General features: G+C 42.6%; 1 protein-coding gene across 1 annotated transcript in view; it reads right to left on the bottom strand.

Moving 5' to 3' along the window:
* The window catches only part of PTPRD (protein tyrosine phosphatase receptor type D), a 1062283-nt gene that overhangs the window by 658866 nt on the left and 386205 nt on the right, over nt 1-17212 (bottom strand). The window lies entirely within an intron of this gene.

Below are 17212 nucleotides of genomic sequence, written 5' to 3'. Positions count from 1 at the left end.
CTGCTGTTGCTTAGCTTGTCATTCGTACTAGGTACAAATCAGTGGAATATATATTTAGATGTTCCTTGAAATGCTTTGCTTTGATGCAATGTTACCGAGCACTTAGCATTTCAGATACTGTAAACAGTATAAGCGCTATATAAAGAATGATAAAGTAAAGCCATAAGCTGTAAGAAGTCAGCTGGGTACCTTTTTTTATTTATAACTTTTATTATTTTAAAGGATTAAAATAATGGATATTCTAAAATAAACAATGCTTACCAAAAGATAGGAACTGCTACAAAACAAAGCAATAAATAAAAACTGTGAAAGTTGTATTGTGTTGAATAGCACACTGTCACTGCTCAGAATGTGACTTTTTGAACTTTGGCTTGTGCAAACAGGAGCACAGTGGCTAGAAGATCAGGGTTTTAAGCAATGTCATTCTTGATGGACATCATACCTGTGCCAGGCCCCAAAAATCCTCTAGGTGGCCCCTCGGGGGAGGAGCACCAAAGTCACTCCTCTCCCAGGGCATTATTTAACCCCTGCTGACCCCAACCTCTTTGTTCCCATTCACCCCCACTTGTTTGTTGTTTATTCGTTCAGTCGCTTCCGACTCTTCATGACTTCATGGACCAGCCCACGCCAGAGCTTTCTGTCGGCCATCGCCACCCCTAGCTCCCCCAAGGTCAAGTCTGTCACCTCCAGAATATCATCCATCCATCTTGCCCTTGGTCGGCCCCTCTTCCTTTTGCCTTCCACTTTCCCTAGCATCAGCCTCTTCTCCAGGGTATCCTGTCTTCTCATTATGTGGCCAAAGTACTTCAGTTTTGCCTTTAATACCATTCCCTCAAGTGAGCAGTCTGGCTTTATTTCCTGGGGTATGGACTGGTTTGATCTTCTTGCAGTCCAAGGCACTCTCAAGATTTTCCTCCAACACCACAGTTCAAAAGCATCTATCTTCCTTCGCTCAGCCTTCCTTATGGTCCAGCTCTCGCAGCCATAGGTTACTACGGGGAATACCGTTGCTTTAACTATGTGGACCTTTGTTGTCAGTGTGGTGTCTCTGCTCTTAACCATTTTATCAAGATTTGTCATTGCTCTCCTCCCAAGAAGTCAACGTCTTCTGATTTCCTGGCTGCAGTCAGCGTCTGCAGTAATCTTTGCGTCCAGAAATACAAAGTCTGTCACTGCCTCCACGTTTTCTCCCTCTATTTGCCAGTTACCAATCGAGCTGGTTGCCATAATCTTGGTTTTTTTGAGGTTTAACTGCAACCCAGCTTTTGCACTTTCTTCTTTCACCTTCGTCATAAGGCTCCTCAGCTCCTCCTCGCTTTCAGCCATGCGATTCATCATATAAATTGGGAGGGAGAGACATCTGGATAATCCCTTTATATTTATAGCTGGTTTTATATTGCTGTGTTTGTACTTTATACATCACCTAGCACATCGTTGATTCTAAATTAATATTAAACTACAGCAGGAGCAGCACTAGAGTGCAGGAGCCTTTTTCTGTAGGGCATTGGCTCAAATGGTGAACCTTATGCATCAATATATGAAAAGCAGCCAAGTGATATATCAGGCTGCATAGACAGATGTAAAGGGAGTTTGTGAAGTAGGAACTTAATAGATAATGCAATTTAATAGGAGAGCTCGTACACTTTATTCATATCTGAGGGCTGATCCTTAGGAGATTGGTTTGTACTTGAGCACAAATGCCTAAGTGTTAAGTACACATATGGTGTTTCAAATATAAACTGTTCATGCGAGGATTCTTAGCCTTAAATGCACACAAGAGGGGATCAGATCACTGGTTGCGTGCACTTTAAGAAGAAATGAGGTTAAAAAAATACACTCATGCCCACTTCAGTTTGATACACCTAGGGATGGACGGACCTGTTAATCTTGGTCTCTATTACTCTATTAATCCTGATTTCTCTGACATTGTCGGGCGGTTGGGCGGTTAGATCAGGCTTGTTCCACTCTGTTTCAGCACAACCTTGCAACGTACAGAAATTAGTACTTTTTGGTGTGAATTTTTCCTAATGCATGCATTAATTTATGCATTTTTGTGCACATTATTAAATATAATTTTGTGGTTGAGTGTTTTCACCCTTATTGTGCCATTGTTATTTTTAACCACAGCCTATCTACTTTATTCTTAAATATACACGTTTTCCCATTTTAATATGGAATTCACATTGTTGTAATGTAGGTTTTTTTTGGCATACTTTTCTCAAATATATGCATTTTGCGTGCATTTCCCCTGATATGCACATGTTTGTGTGCATTTTCTCCAAGACAAGCTGCATCGGAAAGTGCACAAAAATACAGATTTCAGAAAGCAATTCTGTCTCAACTCGGAAAAAGGCCAGAGAAGTGAGGATATGGTAAATCTGCAAAACGAACAAACAGACAAACAAAACCTTGATGGAGCTAATTTCTCAACCATTCCCTAGATACACCACACATTTATTTGGCACATGGATATTTACACTTGGATATGTTATACTTTGGTATTTAAGTACAGAATCTTAGAATCATCCATCACTTACTGCAGAAGGAATCGCCCAATCAGCTCATCCCATGTAGGGTCATCTTGCTTCCTTACCTTATTGTATACATGGTTTTCACAGACCCAGTCTTTGTTTACTCATGTCATGCCCCAGCTATAAAGAGCTCTATAGCTTATTTCAGCCATTTGCCTTCCCTTCATTTACCATGCCATCCAGGACCTTATCCCTTCATAAAATAAGGCACTGGTTGTCTGCCCATGAGAACAAAACATCCAATCTTCTGATACAAGTAGCAGTCAGAAAAACTGTTTAAAGAAATTTCAGATGACCTTCTACTACTTATGCAAATATTCTGATTCCTAACATAGAAGATCTATTATGTGAACCACTACTCCACCAACAGCACCAGTTAAAATTAGGGATGTATGGATTGTATAAGAACTGTTCATCTGTGTTTTGCAGATTGTTGTCTATTGTTCTGTCATCTGCTCATCAACATAATCAAATTATTTTTTTAGTTTCTGAATTTGTGCAAATGTAAATTTTTGCAGATGCAAATTTGCACAAATTTACATGTGCAAAAATGCACAATTTCCCCCAAATGCTCAAAGTCTTCCAAAATGCTTTAGCCCATGGGGAAAAAGCACATTTTGGCCAGTTATTTTTTTAAAAAAAGACACACACAAACATTTTGCTTATGACGAAATGTGTGCAAAATTCCCAAAAGTTAGAAAAATGGCCTGCAAGCCCACGGAATCCACTCAACAGGGGAAAAGCCTATCTGCTGCAGAATCCACGGGTTGGATGGATAAAAATCCAAATTCATTTAGTTCTGTTATGTATTTCTCCAACAACCCTAATGAGACTACCATCCCATAATCCTAGTTTGTCATTGAATGATAAGATCATAGCATCTGCCAGAGAAACAGTTTTTGTCTGTTAGGCAAAATGGATATCAGAGAAGTTCAAGGTAGAGGAACTCCTACTTTAAAGCATAAGGCCGATCCTCTTTCAGGTTTGCGTTTATAATTATCCCCACCCTTGCTGCTTCTTTCTATTGTAGCTTCACAAGAACTCATAATAGTGCTTCAGTTTGTTTCATCAGCTTCATTATTTCATCTTACACCTTACTATCTTCCAAATGTGAAATCTTACGTCTCCCTGACCCATACTCCAGCAATCCAGATAAGCTAATGGAATAAAGCAAGGATTTGTCAGCAGGACCAGGACTTTAATCAGCCTACATCCAAAACACAGTTACCTTAAGCAAAAGAACTCCAGGAGAATATTCTTGAAGTTGAGAGTTACAGAGCTCTGTGCTGTTTGTGAATCTTTTTGATCCTCCAGTATAGTGAGTAGTCTTCCTTATAGGCATCACCTAAATATTTTCACCTTTAAAAAGTATGTTGTATGTGTGTCACAATATGTGTGTTTCACAGTCCCATATATGCTCCTGTAGCCCCATACCAGCATATATGCTTACTGGGCTGCCATCAAGGTTTTCTTCTGTGTCCATCTAGCTTCACGGGAAAAGAGGGGGGAAGTAACGTTATTCCTAGCGCACAGGAGAACAGATAGCGCCCCTGAAGCCTCTCTCAATAGATAGAGGAGAATTCAATGAAAATGTGATTAGCAGTTGGAAGGAGAGAGGAATACAGCTGGAAGGTGGTAGACCGGTAGTCTGATGCTTTATATCATTGTCCACAAAAGGGATGGTTACTGTACTCCTGCAATTATGAAAACCAAACAAATGCTGAATTGATGAACATGACAACCTGTAAGCTTGGCTAAAAAAAAAAAATGATTTGAGAACACAGTGCCTTCCCCTCCTTTGATTCTCTTCAAGCAACACACCGCATGGCTGAACTGCTTGGCTAATTCTCTGATTTTCTCTATCCCCCCCCCCTTTGCTCTTATCCCATTTATTCTTTAATAGCCATCGGTACTGAAGCTGATGTCTGCAAAAGCGAGTGAGTTGATTAATAGGTATTTTATACATCTGGTATTTTCTCATAAAAGACTGGTAAACTTATTTCAATTATCATACCACCAACAAGGATGCAATCTGTTCACAATGGCTGTTTACGAATGGCTGCTTTGGGTAATGGCTGTTTTCTTAGCACGGGAAATGAAATATAATATTATTAAACAGAGATATGCAGAACAATATGTCAACTTATCCGTCTTCCTGATGTTTATGGGCTTCATTTTTTTTACAATGTTTATTTTATTTTATGGGACCAAACGGTAAAGTATCTCCTGCTTGCAAAGACCTCATTTCTTTTATTTTTCCTTTAATGTCCTTGAATATTAGCTCCTGCAAACTTGCAAGCAATCAGTGTAGGAAACCTGTGGTAGGTACTTATTAATTCAATTCAGATAGACATACATCTGAAAGAGATAATGAAGCAAGATGTTTATCTTTGAAGGAAGAGGTGGTAAGCTGTCTTGGCCAGAAGGCTAAGGCATTTCCTATTTTAACCCACCACCTGTGAAAGTGTCACACACACTAATTTGTTATGAAATGGTATGCAAATAATTTGTTTGTTGGGTTTGCCAAATATTCTCAGGGTGGGCAGTGGGAATAGCCCAGGGAGCAATGGAGAAGAAGCTTCCAACAAATTAATATACAACTACAAAGGATATTAGATAAGTATATATAATCACTCCAGCTAATAGCAAACTCAGGTAGTGAGTGCTAACAGGACTACAGCCAAAATGGGACTACCAAGAAACAAGAGGGAAACCCTGAGGTTTGTAGAAAACACAAATGCCTTACAAAGAAAAGCTCTAAGAGGGCAACCCCTTTCAAAACAGTCCAGAAGGGATAAGTCTGTTCAGTAGCCACAGAACACTGAGTGACAGTTGGAAAAGAAAAACAGAAATGTGTGTGTGTGTGGGTGGTGGTGGTGGTGGGAGGGTAGTGGAAAGGCCTGCTTGAAGGGGGGGGGGATGGCTGCCTGGAACCCTAAACTCAAACACTCCTGTTAGGAGGGAGAAGAGACTGCAACATTCTGTTGCAGGCCCCACTTCTTCCCTCGGATAGCTGAGTGCCTATCCATTTGGAAGAGAAATGGGACCCCTACAAAATAAGACACATGTTTTTATGTTTGAAGGATGTCCTAGGGACACAGGAGTACCTAAGTTTATGAATCAAAACAAAATGAAATTTGGGTGGGGAAGAATCCCTGCCTGACAGGAATATGTTGATGGCAGTTGAATGTTGATGGCAGTTGAACCTAAGACAGACAGAAAGAGAGAAGAATGGGTCTAAAAAAATCCAGAAGTTGGACAAGCTGTAGCCCCCTTCAGAAAGGAACTGCCTGAAGGGGTCCCATGTGAGTAAAGGAAAGTGGGGACATGCCTTGTGGTCCTGCCCCCACCATCATCAACTGAGCTGGCTCCACCTCCTAACACCCACATATTGGGCACATATGGAGCATGATCTAGGTGATCAAAATCGTTATGTGACCAGATTGCCCTCATCATGTAGAGTGCTTGTGTGAGCCGCTGCTCAGGAGAAGACACTGCTTTGCAAATATCTGTGCTCAGCATACGGCTAAGGGGGGTGGGCCTGGCCCAGTATACAATGTGGGGTGGAATGGGGCCAAGAGATATGACCCCACTTCCCTTTACTGATGTGGAAACCCTTCACAAGAAACAAAGTTTTGGAGATTAAAACACAATTTTGGATATATAGATGGGAAATGCATCTACCCCTCACAAAACTGTATGCCACTCACCACCCAAGAATGCAGCTATGAAATACTCAGTTTTGGGGATTGGCAGTCCTCTAGTGCTATATTAGCACAGCAGAGGAAATCTTGGGCAGGGGGTGGGGAGAGAAATAAAGGTATCCTTTATCTCTTCTGACTCCTGATCCTTCCTCCCTCCCCCCACAAGACATCTGAGCAGAATTATTAGGCTTTTATTCAAAATAATGAAGAGCCACAAACAGAGGACCACTCCCCATGTATGTGCGTGTGGTTGTGTTAGGGAGGGAATACAGTGTAACATTTGGTGACAGGTGCCACTCGTATGCCATGTATATATCAGCAATGAGTATTCTGTAGCCTGTGGGCCTAATCCTGCCCATAGAGAGGGCCCAAATCTGGCCCAGGGAGATGGCCCATCGAGCTCCTGGAGGCTTGGGATTCCATTGTGGTCCCCTCCCCATGCCACTCCCCAAAGCACACACCCTTGCTTAGAGGCTACCAGGGGCTTGGGGAGAAGGTGGGGAGAGGAGCCCCCTTATGTCTAATCTGTGATAACATGGGAGAACAAGCAGGCCACAGGGAAATCCCCTTGTTTTCCCAGTTCACAGAGTAGGAATTTCCTTACTGACTATGCCACTCCCCATCCCAATTGTGAGCTTTCCCTGCCCCCATGCTATTCCCAATAGGGGAAGGTGTGGGGTGGGGAAAGCCACTCCCTGATCAAAGTCCTGGCTGAGGAGACTGTGGGCACTGTTACAGATGAGTGGCTTTGATCACTTCATATCATCCCCAATGAGGGAAGATGTGGGGTGGGGAGATGGAGGCTGGCTGGAGGCGAGGAGATGAACCCCCTTGTTATCTCTGATCTTTAATACAATCACTGTGATATACAATAACTGATATACAATAATGAGTTAAAACCATTCCCTATACCACAGTAAATCACTGCAACATCTCCAGCTGCCTTCTATAATTCTATATATTATCTGGACAGCTTCTAATTTCCCATTTTTCCTTCTCCAGACACTAAGGCCTAGGCAAATACTTGGCATCTGCCTACCAAGAGTGAAGGCAGTTTAGTTAGCTCAGGGATGCAAAGCCTGACATCCAGGTATGCCATGTACATATCCACCCCTAAAACAGATTCCTCCGACAACTCTAGCAACAGCTATGATGTAATGGAAAACATTATTATACCAAATCTGTTAAACAAACCCTATAAACCTGCTTTCGCGACCTGGCTTCCACCTCATTTCATTATATATCCAATAAGCTATGAGCTAGAGAATGATCTAGCCCAGGATATCAGTCCAAATGTTCTTTGTGTCTCTTATTGCTGGTGTTGTTCCAAAAGCTGTATAACTAATTCTGAGAAATAAGGAAATTAAAACATTCTTAATGTTCCACATATATTAAAAACGAAAAGGGAAAGGAAGGAAACAATCACACATCACATTTCTCAGTTTAAATCCAAAACCTGGAAATGTAATGGGCTGGGCTATATTTTTAAGCATCTTTAAAAATTAAAGAGTATTTAATACACAAAGAATCAAGCCGATACGGTTCCCAAAAGAAAATGTTTAATTTTAGAGTGGAGAAAGTGCTGGGTTCTGGAAACAGAAACCTCAATATTACTGAACAGATGAAATCAGTTTATAGTGTTAAGAAACTCTTTAGAAAATAACTTCCAAATCTCAGCAAAGATCCAAGGGGTATGAGAGTTCCAACATTAGTAGAAGTATTCCAGCATTGTTCACCTTGTGTACACCGTGTAGATGTTACTAATACAATTTAATACTTCTGTTGTCAGGACTAATCTTCGTTGAAACACCTCAAGTGAAGATCCCACCACTGGCACCAGGGACAAATGGGAATGGACATGCTCTGATGAGTACTGTCAAGCTGCAAGTCTGGATAACACCCCACTAAGGAATCTGCGGAGACAGGTGATGGGATGCCCCCATGACTAGTTGCACAGTCCAGTCTAAACCTTCCTCCATCACCACTAGGAGCTCATAGGAAAAATAGTGGTCAGCTTAACCAGAAACCACTTTACATTTATGGCAACACAAGGTCTTCAGAGGAGGGCAACCAGGATGATCAGGGGTCTGGAAACAAAGCCCTATGAAGAGAGACTGAAAGAACTGGGCATGTTTAGCCTGGAGAAGAGAAGATTGAGGGGAGACATGATAGCACTCTTCAAATATTTAAAAGGTTGTCACACAGAGGAGGGCCAGGATCTCTTCTCAATCCTCCCAGAGTGCAGGACATGGAATAATGGGCTCAAGTTAAAGGAAGCCAGATTCCAGCTGGACATCAGGAAAAACTTCCTGACTGTTAGAGCAGTACGACAATGGAATCAGTTACCTAGGGAGCTTGTGGGCTCTCCCACACTAGAGGCATTCAAGAGGCAGCTGGACAACCATCTGTCAGGGATGCTTTAGGGTTGGACTCTAAAGCAGGGGGTTGGACTCGATGGCCTTGTAGGCCCCTTCTAACCTACTATTCTGTGATTCTATGGTTCTATGATTCCATCTCTGAAGAAGAGCAAGCAAGAACCCAACCTTGTATTTTACTCAATTTAAACATTATATTGTATTTTTTTTCATTTTAACTGTTTGCATTTTAGTCTTTTAATTGTTGTCCTCTGCCCAGAGAATGACTGGATAGCTGCTGCCCTGTTGCTTTAGCAGGTCTTGTCTTGGATCTGCTCTTGTTATGCTGGGACAGCTTCACAGCCCTACCAGTACAATGAGGACAGTAGCCTCACAACTCCAGACTGTCAGGAATGGGGAACATGTTGGTATGATGCACACTGTGTGGCATACAGGACTGGGATGTCTGCAGCTAAAATGATCAAGGGGCCAGAGCAACTCCCCTATGAGAAAAGGTTACAAAGAAACAAGTAAAGGGAGACATGATAAACTGTGTGCAAAATTATGCATGATGTGGATAGGGAGTGGATAAGGAGATGTTTTTCTCCCTCTGTCATAATATTAGAAACTGGGTTCACCTCATGAAGCCGATTGGTGGGAGATTCAGGACAGATAAGAGGAAGTGCTTCTTCACATGGTGCATAGTTAAACTATGGAATATATTTCGACAAGATGTAGTGATGGCCACCCTTTTGGATGGCTTTAAATGGGGATTGGACAAACTCAGCCCCAGGCCATCAAAGTTTATTATGCCGCAGTAAATTTCTGAGTTTTTAAGGTGCCAAAAGGCATTGTGGCTTTTGAACACAAAAGTGCAAGTAGCCCCTATCCTCCTCCCACATTCATTCACCTTTCTCCAGCCTAGTGAAAACCTGATGCCAGGAGAACAATGCACCCACCAGAGTCTGGCTACTCGGATCATGCAGAAAGCTGGTGCACTCCGGAAAGACATTTTCAGAGCCAAGGAACAAGCAAGCAAGCCAGGGCAAGCTGTACACATATGCATTACATTGCCCTAAATTCAAACGCCGCTGCTCATTCAAACCCCTTTTGCAGCTAACCCACTTGTTCCTCCCCAAGGTAAGGGTCCTGGGCCAGCATGGAGGAAGCAACAGATACGGAAGGCATCTGGCACTCCATTTGATATGTAAACAGATGGCATGCCTGCTTTTCCTCTTGTTGGGGCCTTGCTGCTTACAATGGCCCAGGGCACAAGTGTAATTGTGCAGTAGAAATTGGCTGGGCAAGATTCTGCAGAGTCAGGCACACTCTGAGAAAGTTGGGTGACAATGATGCTGTTAGGCAATTTTGTACTCTGGACTTAATGAAAATAATAAGCAGACCATGGAAGCATAGGTGACAGTCTCCCCTCCTGTTTATAAGGATAGTTCCTTTATCATGCTACACTCCATTTTAGTATACTAAAGGATTGAGTCCTAAAGTCTCATAGTAACTGCAAGGCTACTGAGTTCAGAGGGGAGAAGCAGGCTTGTTTTAAGGCAGATGATGGCAACTGGGGCAGCTCTAAAGATCCAGAGCACAGCTCTGAGGAACCAGGGCCCATGCCCAGGTGGGACCTACCAGAACAACATTCACGGTAGTTGGTGGCTTAGGAAAATCTTTGTCCTTCCTTCCGACTGAAATCCATAAGCAGTTATTTTTAAAATGTGTATGCCATTTTTCAATTCAATTCCCAGGGTAATTTACGACAGCCATAAGAACAACATTAAATTATAAACAACAGGAACAATATAGCAGAAGAATAAAATTGTAGAAAACCTGAGTAATAAAAATTGTATACGCCTGGCACCAAAAAGACATCAGTTGTGGCATAAGGAAAATCCCACAATTGAAAAGGCCCTCTCTATGGTCACTACATGCATAACTTTAGAAGGTGGCTGCATACACTGACCTTGATACCTGGGCAGACTTATGTGGCAATAGGCAATGTGATTATATTATGTCAGTACGGGGACTGGCCAATGGGATCATATTATACGAGTACATAATATGACCTGCACTGCTGCCAGTACATTTCCGGACCTGATTCAAAGTGCTACTATTAACACTACAGCCCTAAATGGCTTGGGGCCAGGTAGGGCTGGTGGACAAATCCATCTGGGGGGTCAGGTCCGCTGAGCTTTTCGCAGTCAACCCCCTAGACTCAGGCTTGCTTGTCTGTGAGTTTGCCCAACTCGACTTCCGCCGCTGGCAAACCCCTTTGTGTTCTCCTTGCTGATGCTGACACCAGCAAGGAGAATGCAAGGAGTTCATGCATGGCAGTGGTGGTGCTGGTATCTACAGGCAGCAATGGCAGGAGTCTTCACCACTGCCTCCCAACAGCTGCCACTCTGGCACCGCCGCCGCCATGCTCAATCCCCACTGTCGCCAAGGAGAGCATGAGGGAGGGAGTTGTGCACAGCGGTGATGGTGCAGCTGACGGCAGACATAAGCATCTCATGCTCTCCTTGCCAACTCCTTGCCAATAAAACAACTCCTTGGTTGTTTTATTGTGGTTTTAATTTTTGTGAACCGCCCATAGAGCTTCGGCTATTGGGAGGTATAAAAATGTAATAAATAAATAAATAAATAAAAACCTTGGCAAGGAGAGTGCTGGGGGGATGCACATGGTGGCATTGCCAGTGGCAGCGGGGCTCCTGTTCCTCCTGCTGCTGCTGCTGCCTGCTGTCACACGTAAATGCAGAGTTCCGTCAGGGGTATCCCTGTGCTGGACATCCCTAGGGCCAGGTTACCTGAAGGATCATCTCTCATATACACTTCCCCCAGACCTTAAGATCAGCTTTAGCGGTCCTCCTCTGGGAGACCCCACCAAAGGAAGTGTGGGTAGTTACTAAGAAGAGGGCCTTTCCTGCTGTGGCACCCCGGTTGCAGAATGAGCTTCCCAGAGAGGCTTGCCTGGTGCCTACATTGTGCTCTTTTTGGCACCAGGTTAAGACCTCTTCATTTTCCCAGGCATTTTAGTTTTTCAGTTTGTTTTAAATCTGCTATTGTAATTCAAATCATTGTGCTGTGGCTAGATTCTATGTGTTTATTATTTTTTTATTTTTTTGGCTGTAGTTTTAAACTATTGAATTTTTAAATTGTATCTTGTCATCTTACATTTTTTTAATTTAATTGTTGTGAATCACCCAGACAGCTTCAGCTATTGGGCAGCATAGAAATGTAATAACGAAAGAAAGAAATAGGCCAAGAGTGGGGAACCACAGGCTCGGGGGCCAAATCAGGCCCTCCCAAAGTTGGATCCAATGGTATCTTTGTGCAGTTGTCTGAATCCTGGCAGAGGTGCATGCACAGCCCCTTCCACTGGCGGCTGTGATGTAGCACTTCCATGGCAAGTGCTGAATTGAACAGAAATGATAGTTTCAGCACTTGCCCCCAGAAGTGCTGCATCGCAGCCACCAGTAGTAGGGGCTGCCCACGCAGCACCACCACCACTAACAGGCCTGGGATGCCCACGTAAGGACACCATTGGACACTGGCCATTGGGTCTCAATCCCGCAGGGTTCCCAGATAGCTGCACACCCTTCTCCTAGCTCCAACACCTTTCCCCCAACTTCTAATTCTTTGGTGGTTTCCTGGAATTTGTGCAGTTTTTTTCCCCAATCTAAAAGGGCAGAATGCTTCTCCCAAGGACAGTAAGAGCTTTAAGCTAGAATATGCTCTCTCTCTCTCTCTCTCTCTGCCTTGCCCCCTTTGCCTTTAGACCTCGCACCACTGAAAGGTGGTGGGAGGTTCTCTGAAATGGAATTTGGCTCTTGATTCAACCCCCAATCTGTAATATTGAGGTCTTAAAATATGCATAACATATGATCTAGACGTTAGTTATGTAAAGCAGGGGGAGGGTAGTTCCATGGTAGTGGCCTTAGGTTGTATAGCCTAATCCCCGCTTACTTTTATTGCCATGAGAAAAGGAAAGCAAGGAATGAATTCATTATATGCAACAATATAATGGAGAAAATACTAATTAAATTATTAAAACAGAGTTGCAAATAGTAATTACTAAGATGGTTGCCATGCAACTGGGAGTATTCCTATGAATACAGCATGCAAATACATTTGTTAAGCATGCTGATATTTTGCCTTGACCTTTTCCAGTTATACACCTGACCAGACAGTCTGCAATTGTGCTTGCGAGAGTGATAACATTAAAGGTACCTGGTGGAAGAAGTCACCCTCCCCACCGAAATGATGTGCCTGTTGTGTGATTGGGAATAATGATTTTTATTATATTCAAAAGGTTAAGGATAAGGAGTTCATGTGCTAAAAATAAAGAAGTAATTTGTATGGAGATGGTTTTGTTAGTGTGGATTATTTTCATTGTAAATGAAGGCGTCTGATCCTAGGAACTCCTTGATAAGGATTTACCAATGCACTCTTTAAAGCAACATGCTGCTCTAAAAATATTATGAACAGTACATTTTCCTGGTGCCACATGGAGTCGGTTCACGAATGCATTCACATCACTTGATGACTCGCATCTGAACTGAATGAACGTCTTCAGACGGGTGGATTTTCGCATTTCCTTACCATCGCTGCTGTCCCACAATAGCAACGATCTCTTTACACAGGGCGAAAAAGAGGATGCACGTGGCCCATTCAGGGACTGTTTTTATTGTGCTGCTTTTCCTGCACACAACAAGAAATGGCGGCACATTCATTTTGTTTTTCAAAAAAGACAGATTAAAAGGGGTCTATTTTGCAATGGAAAAATGAGCGGAAGGAAGGGGAGGCGCATGGGAGAGGAAACCATCTAAAGGATGAGCGAACATTTGTAAGTGGGCAGTAGCGTGCGTGTGATAAAAAAAAGCTCATCTGATGATGCTCAATATGTGAACTGACTCTGTCAAAAGTCATTGTAGTTGAAGGCACATTGAAAGTTGTTAGTGATATTTCATTTACACATGCAAGTATTTGATGTTCCCGTCAGAAGTGATGAGCCTGCTGCAACCATAATCAAGCTACAATCCAGAAACCAGTTAAAAATAATGTTTCGGCTTGCCCTGCCCTTCCATCATGTAGCACCATTTGGGAAGAGTTAGAAGAAGGAAAGAATTGGTGTTTATGCTGCAGCATTTTCTTTTTCTTCTGTGTCCCCCCCCCTCTAAAGCAGGAGTAGGGGACTTCTATCATTCTGAAGGCTGAACTGGTTCTGGGCAAGCATGTCAGAGGCTGCATGACAGCAGTGGGCGGGTTCAGATCCAAAAGTGGGTGGGGTCACCCTACTGCTGGCATGTGTCCCTTTGACATGTTGCCCAGGTGCTATTCACTTGCTCATATATACACACACATTACAGCAGGCTTTTAAAAAGCCTGCATTGGTAGCCCTGTGCTACAATTAGGCTTTTAAAAAGCCTCCAGTTGCACTTATGGAGGCTTTTGAAAAGCCTGATTTTGGTGGAGGAGGAACAATTTTTTTAAGCAGGCATTGGGGCAGAGAATGGTTAATGCTTCCCTCCTCAGCAGCCACCACCCCATCCTCAAAATGCTCCCATGGTGAAATTAGGCTTTTAAAATGTCTCCATTTGCATCATTAAAATAATCTTAAGTGAAGTGTGGGTGGGGGAAAAAAGGCCATGTTAGCCCCACAGGATGGGAGTTCCCCATCCCTGCTCTAAAGGAATACACATCTCAGTTCTATTTTGCACATTCACATGTGCAAAATTGGCCCTGGATCTGGCCCACATTGAGTTGCCCTCATTCTGTTTTTATTCCATGAGCATACAGAACATATATGGCTACAACCTGATTCTCAATTCGCCAGGCATTGGCTGATTTGTGCCACATTTATTTATTTATTTAAAAACATTTGTATCCCACCCTATATCACTAGGATCTCAGGGCGGTATACAGATAAAATCATACAATATAAAACAATAAATATACACAGCTAAAAACAAATCAAACCATTAATCAAGTTAAAACCAATATATAATTTTAAAACAGTAAAAACAATTAAGACAGTTAAAACAATGTGCAAACCAGGTGAATTTAACCATTAAAGGCTTTATTAAAAAGCCATGTTTTTACTTGGCGCCAGAACAGAATCAGCGTTGGTGCCAGTCGGGCCTCCACATAAAAAGTCTTCTCAATGCTAAGCACTTAAAAAAAATATTTGAGGACATCAATCTAAATATCTTCAATTAGAGAGCTTGCTTTCCCCCTAGACTATTCTACAGAGCTACTGTATACAAATGGAATATTCTTTTCTCTAAATATCAAGGATGACATGAGTGTAAATAACATTATTGTTTAGTAATGCATTCTTTTACCAAAAATGCAGGCATACGATTTAGGTTAAAATGGTGACCTACTAAAATACAGCAGAAACTATTTGGGTGGCTTGTTTATCTCATCTAGAGAAAAACAGCCACATCAGGATCAGAGTGGAAGATTTTATTGGGGTTTTGGAACAACAGAAACTTATCTAGTAGACAGGAATATCCCTAGGCTATGAAAAGATTGGGATGTAGAAACTTTATAGTGCCCTATGCTTCACTAAAAATTGAGATTGAAATCTCTGAAAATGGATGGGAAAAGTGTACTTAATATAGGCATTATAGATAGAAATCAGTCATATTTGTGCCACAGATTTAGGATTTTAGCAAATCTTACACTTTCCCGGTAACTGTTTTTTCTAGAAAACCAACCCCATACTCAGCAATGAAGCTCATTAGATGAGGCAATTTCTCATACGTTCTACAGCATATGAAACCACAGACCCAGAACACTTCATGAGATGTATTTATTTTTATTATTATTGCATTTATATCCCACTTTTTTTCCTGCAAATAACCCAAGGCTGCGTACATAATCCTCTTCCTCCTCCTCCTCCTCTCCACTTTATCCTCACAACAACAACCCTGTGAGGTGGGTTGGGCTGAGAGTAAATGACTGGCCCAAAGTCACCCAGTGGGTTTCCATGGCCAAGTGGGGATTAGAACCCAGATCTCCCGACTGTAAGTCTACTCACAAGTAAATCACACAGTGTTCAATGTACCATATCCTCAGGTAAGTGAGCACAGGATTGTAGACTTAGTGCCCAATCCTATGCACGTTTAAACAGAAAAAAAGTTCTACAACTCCCAGCATGGCTGGCTGGGGAATGCTGGAAGTTGTAGAGCTTTTTTCTATCTAAACATGCATAGGATTGCACCTTTAGTCTTAGTTTATTTGAGAGCAACAGAGAGAGTGAGAGAGTGCAATTCATATCATGTCTTGAACATAAGAGGAGTCTCAGTCCTCATGCATACACACATGTAGACAAAAGTAATGTATAGATCAGATGATCAAGGGTAAAAGGTCTGCAGCAATAGTAGTGTAGTTCCCCACACTCATTGCAATTTTGATTTAAATCAAATCAACCCTGCTATAAACCATCAATGCCAAGATCAGATATTATTTCTTAATTCAATTTATTGCATCCCAAGCAGTGGCACCACTATGGCATTATTGTAGGCTGCAAGTCCAGGATCCTGTGATTAGGGGGACACCAAATGACCCTCCAACAGAGAGCAGTGACAGTGTGCCAGTGCCTAAAAGCCATGGCGTGGTGCCTGTAAAGAAAAGTGATATGTGCTGCCAACTGGGTCATTGAGTCCATGTGCCATTTTAATTTCACTATCCCCCCCCCCCCCGCCCCACAAGTCTGAATAGCAGCCAACTGAACCAGTCAGATGTTGCCTTTGGGGTTGTACAGCCAATGGGGCACTAGAGTGGCTGGCAAGATGCCCTTAATGTAAAATGGTGCACAGCTGCTGCCTTGACTGGCCAGCGGCACAGAACATTTCCTTCATAAGGTGGAGGAAAACGTCATTCTTGTTGCCACTGCCACAACTACTGTGTGTGTGTGTGTGTGTGTGTGTGTGTGTGTTTTAAAGTAGGGCAGGCAGGGGGTTTGGAGAGAGAGGTAAGGGGATCCCTGGGAAGCACTTTGCCTGGCAGCTCACCAAACCTGGTAGAGCCAGTGACCCCTAGCAATGCTCAGGATTGCTTGTGTGGACAGAAAAAGCATTGGGCAAACTGGGTGTTGGTTTAATACCTAACAAGGGCCCCAGTTCCTTAACCAACAAATGATGGAAACTGGTCTGGGAAACAGATTAAATTTGTTTCATTAGAAACAATACAATTGCAGCCTGAGCACAGGAAGCAACAGCCATCGCTATACTATAGTTAAGCGCTCCACATGAAGGCCTCATCTACACCAAGCACGATATTGCACTATGAAAGCAGTATGAAAGTGGTATATAAGAGGCAGGAGCCACACCAAGCAGGATATAGCAGTATGGAAGTGGCATATGGTATCTGACAATGGGCCCCAACTGTTGTCAGTGCACTTCAATACCGCTAGAAAGCAGTAGTGTGGCTCCACAATCCTCTTTGAATATAATGATGGCCCATTCCAACAGCCACCTCAGTCCATGAAAATCATAATTATTCAGTTTTCTCTGGACTAGGGTGCACAGAACTCTATGCTGTTCAGTCTTCAAATTCACTTGCAACAACATCTTTTCATGGTCATATGAAGGAACATTAGTGTTTCCAA

Source organism: Elgaria multicarinata, chromosome 6 (assembly GCF_023053635.1).
Source record: "Elgaria multicarinata webbii isolate HBS135686 ecotype San Diego chromosome 6, rElgMul1.1.pri, whole genome shotgun sequence".
In the NCBI taxonomy this organism is placed as follows: domain Eukaryota; kingdom Metazoa; phylum Chordata; class Lepidosauria; order Squamata; family Anguidae; genus Elgaria; species Elgaria multicarinata.
The sequence above is the reverse complement of the archived record's forward strand: the minus strand, read 5'-3'. Positions and strand labels throughout refer to the sequence as shown.